The 12,630-nt window shown below is 35.4% G+C and overlaps 1 non-coding gene across 1 annotated transcript; it reads left to right on the top strand.

Moving 5' to 3' along the window:
- The first annotated feature begins 12,327 nt into the window (after nucleotides 1–12,327).
- Nucleotides 12,328–12,401, top strand: TRNAV-AAC (transfer RNA valine (anticodon AAC)). The gene has a single exon. It is a non-coding gene; the product is annotated as a tRNA-Val (tRNA).
- The last annotated feature ends 229 nt before the right edge of the window (nucleotides 12,402–12,630 follow it).

Raw genomic sequence — 12,630 nt, 5'->3', positions numbered from 1 at the left:
CAAGCAAACAAATAAAGTAATTATGCTACCTTTATGTACACACAATTATTGTTACTAAAGAGGAGGGCTCTTCCTCCTGAGCAAGTAGCTAGAGAAGCTACAACTCATAAGCTAGCACAACAAATCATAAGGAGAACCACGAAGTTGCTAAGGATTGCATTAATTCAAAGTGTAAAATTTATAGATGCACAATTCAAAATAACAATAATGCCAATCCCCCTTTCGGGAAAAGAGATATTTCTTATAGGTTTGTCTGCTTAGTAGAGTATTAGTGAAAATCACAATAAACAACCATGAGAATCGTTCAATTCTTATAATATTTGAATAATAGTAACTAAAGTTATTTTTTAAGAGAGTTGCAATAAATTAATTGCAAATAAAATCGATACCACAATGGTTTCCTCATATTAGTGAATAGCTAGAATGTTGGGAATTATAACTTATCATGGCCAAATTGACCACATTATGAAGAAATGTCAATTCCTTGTTGGCACAATGGTCCAAGTTGATTTTGTTGAGTAATAACTATGTGTCAACACCCGAAGATAGCATCGTGAATCATATTAGCATGGGACATAATATTTAGCATTGGAACATTGGCCTAGTGTAACAACATCACAGAATCCTGGAGAAACAACGTTACGACATCTGGAATAGGGAAATAACAACATCCTATCTGACTGGGTCATCATGTAAACATTTGTCTTCATCATTTTATCATTAAAACACCCAAAAACAACTATCTCTCATCAAATGCAAGCAAAATTGCATATGTTAGTGTGACATGGGAAAGTGACATACCTTGGTAAAAAAGATAAAAAATTAAATAAAAGTATGTGATTATGAAAGGAAAATTAGTCAAAAAGGTAGGAAAAATGTAGTAAAAAGGATGAAAGCTCTTGAGCCCAACAATAACCTTGATGACAAAATTCATAACATTGTTAATCTTAGGGACCTTTACACATACAGAGACTAATAATTTCTTGTCTGTTTATAGATTTTGTCTACTGAAAACTTTAGCATCGACTTTATTGCCTTTAATTTGGCCTATAAGAAACTAGTTTCATGGCAAGTAATTCACACAAAACAAGCCTTGTCCATCTCGAGATCTAATTCTATCCATGACCATGCAACAACTTTCCCCTATTTGGAGGTAGGAAGGCAAAAATATAGGCTTAGAGCGGGGAAGGCAATATCGAAGGTGAGGTGTTTGGCTAACCATTCCAACTTTTCTAAGGGATAGTAGTTGTTGCAGAGGAAAAAAGATGTAGTGAGTGGAATTGGAAACAATATTTGCAAGGAAATGGAAGTAGAACTTATAGAAATTCAATTGACAATGAGTAACCAACAAAGTTATGAGAGTTCTAGCCAAGTGTACATTTTATCCACTCAAAATTCTCATATGAAGTGACATGCAATAACGCGAGGAGAGAGCATTTATAACAAAATTAGTAGGGAATACTAAACTGCTTCCATGTTAAATATTATCCCAAAACATATCCATGGATTGCAACATGAATAATGAGAACCGTATTCCCACTTCCGCATGGAAGATTGTTGATAAGCTTGCCAAGGTTGTAGTGGTATGGAAATATTCAATAAAGGTCAATGATTTTCATGGTTTTGAGAAGGATGCCACTTGGATGGTTTTATATTTTTAGTATACGTTTAATTTGGCACACCTTTATTGTAATGTCCAAATTCACAGTAATGCCTCTTGTAATAGTGAAATTCTATGCTTTTATTTTCCTTCATATCTAACTCTCATGAATGATGATTAATAATAAATGTCAAATTTTCCTTTCACAACACTTGAAGTTTAGATGTCAAATACCAAGATCATGTTTTCTCCCGTTTCTACCTCCAAAGCCTCATCCTACATCTCCCCAAACCCTCTCTGGTTGCATAATTTGAGTTTCAAAATAAGTTATTATTCAACTTTAGCAATAGTTCTTCCACTAGTTCCCACTTCTCCCACTACAAAAGCACAACTTTGAACTCCATCTCTCTTAACTCCAACATCATCACAACTTTGAACTCCATCTCTCTTAACTCCAACATCATAGCATAGAACAGAGTGAACTTAAATTGTATAATTAACTTTGAAAATTGCTTCACTCCAATCGCCTTTACAGACTGCGCCCTTTTAAAGATGTGAAAAGAAAGTGAGAAATATTATATATGTACATGCCAAACACAAATGGTATTAATCATCATTCTTTTGCATGCCTCAACACAAGCTCCACTACCAACTTTACTTTTAGTAACCTAATTGTCCCAAAAATAAATCCATTACTACTTTTATTTTCATTAACTATTTTGAGCTAACAACTTGAGTAACCACACACAAATCCATGGGATTTTTAAATTGACAATGGAATTTATATATGTATCCTATAGTCTTTTGTCCACACTAACATAGTTGAAACACTCTAATGCAACTTATGACAGGTGTAAAGGGAAAATTTCGATGCTATAAAGCAGGGATGGACAATGGACTTCGATATTAATGCGCATTCAATATAAGAGCTTTAATACGCTTTCCTTAAGCATAAGTATAATACAATCAAACTATAATTCTTGTATCTTAATATCGTCAAATATCTACATGTTATACAATGAAGTTCCTCATTTATATATATTAAAAAAAAAACATGTAATAAGTAGGATTTTATGGTGAATTTTATTTTTTAAATGGTTTATTAATTTATTTTAATTTTATCAAAAAAATTATCTGAATGAATTCCATTTCTTTTGAAGTTTAAGAAAGTTAGAGTTAAATATATAGAGATACATATATTGAGAAATTTATAATATATATAGGAAAGAAAGTATTTTCTAATATCTTTTAAAATATAAAAGACATATTAGAGTGAAATCCTTCATAGCCTCCACTAAATGGAACTAGCAACAAACACATCAAGTTTTTAAAAGTTAGAGAATGGACCAATCTTGAGTGAGTCCACATTGCAGTGTCTCTAAATATAGAAGACCATGTAGAATTTGAATTTAAATGGAACTAGCAACAAACACATCAAGTTTTTAAAAGTTAGAGAATGGATCAATCTTGGGTGAGTACACATTGGAATGTCTCTAAATATAGAAGACCATATAGAATTTGAATTTGAATTTTAGCAATTATATATATATATATATATATATTCTATTTTTGTTTTTAGCAGCAACGAATCCTGTTTGGTAATGTTTTCTTATTTATTACTATTATCTCTATGATATTATTTACTTATTCATTCATACTTTTAGTATATTCTTTTTACTTCTTTTTTTCTTGATAATATTTAATGGTGAAATTTTGTTCGTTATATCACATGGAAATAAACTTTGGCAGGTTGTCATTTGTCATGAAAAAAGAGTATTTGAAGCAATGTTATATGTCATGGGAAAATTTGTTTTAGTTGCAATACACATTTTGTTATGGCCAAAAAAATTATCCTTAATGTTTTCATTAGGTTTGGGATATTTACGTTGGAATTTGAGTCCAATCGGGTAGTGCATGCATCCACCATCCATTCGTTAGTGATCAACCTTAGTAGTTCACAGATGGGACTTATCTCTAGGATGTTTATTTTCATTTAGGAAGTGCACACCCTACATAAAACCAACAAGCAATTTAGATTTATTCATTCACTCAATCAAATATTTAGCCTAAAAAATCCCCTTTGCTATACTCACCAGAGCATACTTGCCATTTGATCTGAGTGGAAACTGGTATCTGCCCATGGTACGCGCTTATGGAATTCACCCATGGTATTCAAGGAGGCATTGAAGATACTATAAATATTGAGCTTCACATTTCAAAAGACATCCTTCCTTCATGATGTCGATGAAAAATATTTTTGTCATTCCATTAATAAAGAGTTGGGTGTTCTCTATATTTTATTTTCTATATATTGTGGTGATATTTAGCCACCTTCATCACACAATTTGTCCAAGTGGAAAGTGGTATCCACCCATGGTATTCAAGGAGACATCAAAGATACTATAAATATCGATGTCTCCATGAATACCATGGCTAGAGACCACTTTCCACTTAGATCACCATTTTTCTGTCGTTCCATATTTTTTCCAAAGTATGAAAGTTAGGTTGATGAAAGACACAGTGCCAAAGGAATAAAAAAATAGGCACAAGAAATAAAGGGTTTGCTGTTGAAAATGCAACAATAAAATCCTAATTTAATTTTGTCCTTGACTTAAATCAGGAATTAAATTGTAATTCCACATCTCATGACAACTTGTAATAGTTAACTAAGTTAGTTTGACTTAGTTGACTTAGTTAATTTGAATGGAGGGTCTAATTTGAGTCATGTAGAGTGTCTCCTACTTTTTAGGAGCCCTCATTGAGTTTATTTTGAGTTGTAATTATTTAATTCAGTTTAACTGAGTTAAAGTCAATTAAACTAGTTCCAACTGATGGAGGAATTAGTGGGAGATCTAGGAGTGGGGTGTAACCTGTAATGATCAACTAGTGAGCTGAAGATTCACTCATAATTAACTCATGCATGTCAGATAGAGAAAGACCGAGTTGATATTGGAGTTCAAGGACAGTGTACTATCAGTTATATAATTACCTGAATTGTATAGGTGGTGCATGCAATCAGAGGAATGCCTGTGAGAATTGCACAATTCATATTTTTGGAATTTCCTAATTAAATATGGGTTGATTCCCGAGGAAACTATGCAAGGAAATAGGTGCTTGGAAAGCATCAGGATTGGCTGAGTATTGGCTTGAGCTTGTTTGGGAAGTAGCGAGATAGATAGAGATAGTGCAGAGGTTGCTCAAGATTGAGAAAAGAATTTTAATCTTCTCATATTTTCTTATTAATGTAATATACATGTAGTAGGGTTTTCTAGTTGTAGCTTTCCCCAGAAAATCATTGTGTTATGTGTGATTGAATTATTTATCTTTTATGCTTCGTGATTTCATCGATTGTTTATTGTTTCCACTGATGAGTAGAGTATATTCAAGTAAATTGTTTTAGCATGTTACAATATGCAAGCTGAATCTACAAGGAATTTCTACATAGTATCAGAGTTGAAATCACTATAGAAAAGGAGAATACGAGTTTGTCTTTTGCAAGAGACCCAGTTCATACTTCAGTATCATACTTCAGATCCAGCAAGATGTTGTTCTATAGATTGAGATTCGAATATGCCCTTGAGGGCATTTGAAACTATATTTCTTGGAAGGCCATGATGGAGGTAGTGTTGGAAGACAACATGCTTAAGGAATTCATAGACAAAAATATTCCTAAGCTAGATGATGATCAAGGTTACGCAGAGTGGAGAAAATGTGTGGCGAAGGCGAGAAGGATTGTCCTAGAAGGAGTTCAAGATCATATTGTCTTGAACCTCCACAATAAGGAAACCCCATTTTCAATGTAGAAGGCCTTGATAGACATGTTTCAAAATAGCAATGACCACAAGAAGCTGGAACTGAAGGACAAGCTCGGAAAGATCAAGATGGAGAAGGGAAACTCAATATTGAAGTACTTGACCAATTTCACCCAATGTCGGATGAGCTTGGAAGTGTCAATGTTATAGTTGCTGAAGATGATCTAGTCAGCCTAGCACTTCTAGGCATTTTCAAGAATTGGCACAACTACCAGGACTCAGTTAATTGGATGGAGAAACTACCAAAGTGGGAGCGATTGTGGTTTGAATTTGTACAAGAAGATATTTGGCAAAACACCGAAGATGGATCCTCATCCAAGCATGATGATGAGGAGAATTGTGCCTTAGCTGGAAAGGTGAAGAAAGGGAGGGGGGAGTCATCCCATTCCAAATCATATTCTAATCAGGGCAGCAAGAAGAAGGACATCTCAAAGATTAAATGTTTTCACTGTCACGAGCTGGGACATTATGCCACAAAGTGTTCGCACAAGAAGGCCAGTAAGAATCCCTCAAGAGGAGCGGAAGGTGAAGCTCTTACTTTACAATTCAAGCGGATTTCACAATCATCGCTTGCATGGTAACATTGTTAATGTGTAGATTGTGGTACCTGGATAATGGAGCCTCATTCTATATGACCGGAAACAAAGTGTTCTTCAGTGACTTGGAGGAGAAGGACCTCTAGATGCACATCGATATGGGAGGTGATGAGAGGTATAGCACAACCGACATTGGTACTATTACCTTTCATAGGGAGTCTGGTTCTCCTCTCACATTAAAAGATGTCATGTATGTTCTAAGTTTGAAGAAGAATTTGGTTTTAGTTTCCATGTTGGAGGACCGTGGCTATGATGTGATATTTAGTAAGGGAAAGGCTTTCCTTCATCACATAGCCTCAGGACAGGTGAAGCAGATCAGGGTTTGGTGAAGAACCTCTACAAATTAGATGTAGAAGATTGTGTTGCTTTGAGCACAAAAGCAGAGAAGGTGCGGAGCTGAGACATCGGTGAGTTGTGTCATAGAATATTGGGTCATTTGTACCATGGAGCTTTGAAGATCATGCAAAAAAATTCTACAGGACTTCCCAAGGGTACACTGGAGCAGAGAGACACATGCAAAGGGTGTACATTGGGGAAGTACACTAAATCTTCATTCCATGATAAAGGCAGTCGACTTCAAGCAATCCTTGATAGAGCTCACTCAGATGTGTGTGGACCATTCTCGACAGCATCCATGACCAAGCACAGTATTATGTAATATTTATTGATGATTTTTCTCGTAAGTGTTGGATTTTCTTCATGTAGAAGAAATATTATATGTTCGCTATTTGACTAATTTAAATCACTTGTCGAGAAAGATGTTGGCAAGAAAGTTAAAGCTCTCAAAAGCGATAATGGTGGAGAATATGTGTCAAATGAATTCAAGAACTTTTGTGCATCAGAAGGCATTCGACGGGAGTTAATAGCACCTCATAACCCACAATAGAATGGGGTGGCTAAAAGGAATAAAATAAGTATTGTGGGAGATGCATGGTGATGTTACATGGCTAGGGCATACCATTGCACTCATGGGATGAATCATGCAACCCAATTGTTTATTTGCAAAACAAAAATCTTCATCGAATTCTCAAGATGTGTACACCAGAAGAATATTTTTCAAGTAAGAAACCAGATGTGGCACACTTCAAGATCTTTGGTTCATCAATATATTGTCATGTTATTAAGGATGCATGGAAAAATCTAAAGCCAACAACTGAGTTGGGCATATTTGTTGGGTACACTGATACACCTCACAACTATCAGGTGTACCTTCCATCCAATAGGATGACAATGGTTCATAAAGATGTGAAGTTCGATGAAGAGAAGGCCATGAGATGTTCCCTTGAGAGGGAGCTTCAGTTACATGTAGATGAGGAGCTTTTAGCTCCAAAGGAGGAACCTCAGGATGATGTGGAGCAGCCACATGCAGAGGAGCAAAGAGTGGAAGCACCCACTCATGCAGAGACTTCTAGAGATGGAAGGAAGCGCACCAAAGAGGTTAACAGATTGATGCATGATGTTAGAGAGAATGTGGGAGCACCCACATCACAACACAGGCAGAGGAGGTCACTAGATTGGTACACTTGCTACATGGCTCTGATGAGCGAGAGTGTAGAGTTTGAGACATCTTCATTCGAGGAAGAAGTATAACAACCAGTATGGGTTGATGCCATGGTTAAGGAGTATGACTCCATTATCAAAAAAAATGTTTGGGAAATGAGCCCAAGACCAACAAACAAGTCATTGGTGAGTTCAAGATGGCTTTAAAAGGTAAAGAAAGAAAATATGGGAGTGTGGAGAAACACAAGGCCAGATTTGTGGCCAGAGGGTTCTCTTAGGGGGAGGGAATTGATTACGATGAGACATTTTCTCCAGTAGCAAAGTACTCTTCAATCATATCTATTCTAGCATTGTCAGTGCATATGGGATGGAAGATACATCATATGGATGTGAAGACAACACTCCTCAACGATATGATTGAGGAAGAGGTGTATATTGAGCAACCAAAAGGATTTGAAACCTTCAACAGAGAGTCACATGTGTGCAAACTCAAACGAGTGTTGTATGGACAAAAACAAGCACCCTGTGCTTGGTACACCAAGATTGATAGTTATTTCACCAGGTTGGGCTTCACCAAAAGTGAAGCAGATGCGAACCTTTACCATATTGTGGTTGAAGGTAAATTGTTGATTATAGTATTATATGTCGATGATTTGATTTCAATAGGTGATGAGAAGTTTCCTTGCAAAAGAATTCAAGATGAAAGACTTGGGGTTCATGCATTACTTTCTTGGTATGGAAGTATGACAAGGAGATGGGGAATTGTTTATCTCTCAAGGAAAGTATGCCAACAAGATACTGTAGAAGTTCCACATGGAGAGCAACAAACCCATGGGGACTCCTCTAGTAGGTAATTAGAGGAAAGAGGATGTTACTTCAAGTGAAGTAGTGGAGGTTATTATTTATAGACAACTTGTGGGTTCACTTATGTATTTGGTGAACAAACGGCCGGACATGTGTTTTTCAGTTAACCAGCTTAGTCAAGCCAACCAAACTCTATTGGAAGGTAGTTAAGCATGTGTTGAGATATATCAGAGGCACCACTCAATTTGGTCTTTGGTGCAGACGTACAGAGGGAGTGAAGCTTCAAGGCTTCAAACAGGAAGAGAAAATCAAGGGGGATATTCAGTATTGGGTCAACAACAGTTTCTTAGTACAACAGGAAGCAAAGATCAGTTGCACTCAGTTTAGTAGAAGTAGAGTACCTAGCTTCTAGTCAAGTAGCGTGTGAGGCTATTTGGATGAGGAAGATCGGTGTTGGGTTATTTGGTTAGCAGATGGATCCTACAACGATTTACTGTGACAATCAAAGTTGTATCAAACTCTATGAGAATCCATTTTATCATTATCGATCCAAGCATATCGATATCCATTATCACCATCTATGAGATTGTGTGCAGAGGAGAATCATGTTGCTAGGGTACATTCCTACAAAGGAGCAGGATGCAGATATTTTGACAAAAGCATTGTCAAGATGAAAATTTGAGTTTCACAAAGGAAAGATTAGGGTAGCAAATAATCCTTTTCTTTTTTAGAGGGAGTGTTGAAAATGCAACAATAAAATCCTAATTTAATTTTGTCCTTGAATTACATTAGGAATTAAATTGTAATTCCACATCTCATGACAACTTGTAATAGTTAACTAAGTTAATTTGACTTATTTGACTCAGTTAATTCGAGTTGAGGGTCTAACTTGAGTCATCTAAAGTGTCCCCTACTTTTTAGGAGCCCTGGTTGAGTTTATTTTGAGTAAGAACATGAATCCTAACCAAAATTTATTTGATTTCAAAAAACGGAGAATTGGTTATATTGATTGTTACTTAGGCTCAAGGATCATAAATTTTCAATAAGAAGGGGGTGAAAAGAATTCTCTTAAAGAAATAATTCTTTCCTTCGCTGCGATAAAAAAATGTATCACTGTCACTATTTAGTTCAGTTTAACTGAGTTAAAGTCAGTTAAACTAGTTCCAACTAATGGAGGAATTAGTGGGAGATCCAGTAGTGGGGTGTAACCTATAGTAGTGGGGTGTAACATGTAGTAGTGGGGTGTAACCTGCAGTGATCAACTAGTAAACTGAAGATTCACTCATAATTAACTCATGCATGTCAAATCAAAGAAAGACCCGGTTGAGATTGGCTTTTAGGGACAGTGTACTATCAATTGTATAATCGTCTGAATTGAATAGGTGGTGCATGAAATTAGAGGAAGGCCTATGAGGATTGTGCAATTAATATTTGCGGGATTTCCCAATTAAATATGGGCTAATTCCCAAGGAAATTGTGCAAGGAAATAGGAGCTTGAGGTATTGGTTTGAGCTTGTCTGGGAAGCACTGAGAAAGATAGAGATAGTGTAGAGGTTGCTCGGGCTTGAGCAAAGCATTTTAATCTTCTCATATTTTTTGATTAATACAAAATCTAGATAGAAAAGGTTTTTAGCTATGGCCTTCCCCAGAAAATCATTGTGTAATGTGTGATTGAATTATTTCTCTTTTATGCTTCGTGATTTTATCAATCATTTATTTTTTCCGTCGATGAGTAGAGTAGATTCATGTCAATTGTTTTAGCATATTACAATCTACAGTTTGAATCTACAAGGAATTTCTACATTTGAAACCTTATTAATCATAGTTACCCATATTATCCCCCTTGGGGCAGCTCAATTGGTGATGAATGTGAAAATGAAGTTTTATGTGCGAGGAGGATAGAGGTTCAAATCCCCCTGTTTTCACCCGTGTCTACAAAGGTTATAGTGGTAGCAGTGGAAATCAACCTTATGTAATGCAAGTACGAGACCAACCCAGTTGTCGATTCCTCTAGATATAAAAATAAAAATAAAATAAATTATAGTTACCCGTGTTCAAACCAGAGTCTACATACTCTATTACAATTAACATTATTCAACTTTTGTGAACTATAGTCAGCCATTTCCAACTATTCTTATCCAAGTCAACCATATTTAGCCATAATGGACATGGTCATACATGATCAACCATAATTACCATAATTAAACATGGTTAACTATAGTAGAACATGGTCAACCATCATTAACCATAGTCAACCCTCAACAGATATTGTGATGCCACATATCTATCGAGGAACCTAATGATTCAACCATAGTTAAACATGGTCAAAGATAATTAACCAAAATTAACTATAGTCAAACATGGTTAATTATAATCAACCTAGTCAAACATGGCCAAGCATGGTTAACAATGGTCCAACATAAATGGTCATGGTCAAACTATCATCAAACATGGTTAATAATATATGAACATTATCAACAATAATCAACCATGGTAAAAAATGGTCAAACATAGTCAACCCTATTTAAACATGGTTTAACATATTTAACTATTGTTAACCATAGTCAAACATGGTTAACCATAGTAAACTATGGTTAAACATCAACAACCATTGTCAACAATTGTAAACCACAGATAAATATATTAATCATGGTCAAATATGTCCAAACATAGACAATCATGGTCAAACATGATTAATCATAGTAAAACATGACCAATCATAGTCAACCATCTTCAGACATTGTCAATCACAATCAAATGTGGTTAGTTATGGTTACTCATGTTCAAACATGGTCAACTATAATCAGCCAAGGTCAACCACAATCAAACATGATTAACAATAGTTAACCATGGGCCACCAAAGTCAACCAAAAACAACTGACACAATTCTTTATTAACATCACGATGCCACATAAACACTGAGGACATAAATTCAACAAAGTTAGCCAAGATGAAAGTTTGAATATTACATAGTTAGTAAGTAGGCCAACCATGTTCAACTATAGTGAACTTGGTCAACCATAGTTAGTCATAGTTAGCCATAGTGAAATACATTTAGCATTTTCAACCATGTCCAACCATAGTCAACCATAGTAAATAACATAGTTGGCCATAATAAGCCATGTTTAAACATTGTCAAGCATAGTCAAACATGGTCAATTATGTTCAATAGTGTCCAACGATCTTCAACCATGGGAAAACATAGTTAATTATACTCAACCATTGCAAAGCATAGTTATACATGATTAACTATACAAAAATGCAATACAATGATGCATTTGTTCGACTTACATTACATTGTTACATCTTTCTATTTACTCAAGTTATTATTAGAGAATGTAACCTCAAATTACATTGCTACATTACTCAAATTACTGCAATAGATTATTATAGTTAAAATTTTGTTAAAATTCTCTTGCATCATGCAATCGGATTATAAATTACATTACACACGGAAAAAAATATCAACAACAATTCTATTCAAATTGTGTTTTCATATATAAATTTTAACAATTCAGCAATTGCTAATTTAATTTTGAATCTCCCTTTTGGATCTACAACAGCTATGTGGTAAATCAGTTAATCCATTATTCACCCTAGTAAGATGCCTATTAATGGAATCCAAGCTCTCAAATTCATGTGCTTTCGCCCATCTGCATGAATTCTTCTTAATTACTAGTCCTCAGTGGAAATATCGACTACAACCCCCAAAGGTTGTAAATTCAACAAATATTGCATGGTGTTTCTCACTTGGAGGAAAACTTTTAATGTCATACATTCTTAAACATTTTTTGTTGCATGTTAGTTGGCGTATTAGTTATAGCGTCGTGCTAAGGTCGTCGGTTCAAAACCCGCATGGGTCATTGGCTGTTCTGGGCTAAGGATACAGATCGCTTGTTTCTGTTTGATGGAGCAATCGTTACACTTATTTAATTGCCATTTCGCGGACATGCGGCGATGGAATTTAGTTTACAAATTTTCTTTAGAATATGTGGCCATCATCGGTGAGCATCGTGGTGCCGTGGTGTAGTTGGTTATCACGTCAGTCTAACACACTGAAGGTCTCCAGTTCAAGTCTGGGCGGCGCCAGAATTATTTCAGATTTCTTTATGTTTCTGAATTCTTATTCATAATAAAATTTAGTTTACAAATACCACAAACGTCGCAGGTTCGAAACCTGTAAGTTTCTAAATTCTTATTCTTAATAAACTTGCTTTAATTTCCTTGTGTTTCTGAATTCTTATTCTTAGTAAAATTTAGTTTACATATAACGCAAAGGTCGCAGGTTCGAGACCTGTAAGTTTCTAAGTTCTTATTC

The sequence above is a fragment of the Pinus tabuliformis genome, chromosome 6, assembly GCF_031772625.1.
Source record: "Pinus tabuliformis cultivar Carrire ecotype Pingquan chromosome 6, CPIR1, whole genome shotgun sequence".
Taxonomy (NCBI): domain Eukaryota; kingdom Viridiplantae; phylum Streptophyta; class Pinopsida; order Pinales; family Pinaceae; genus Pinus; species Pinus tabuliformis.
This window is presented reverse-complemented; position numbering and strand designations above follow the sequence as displayed.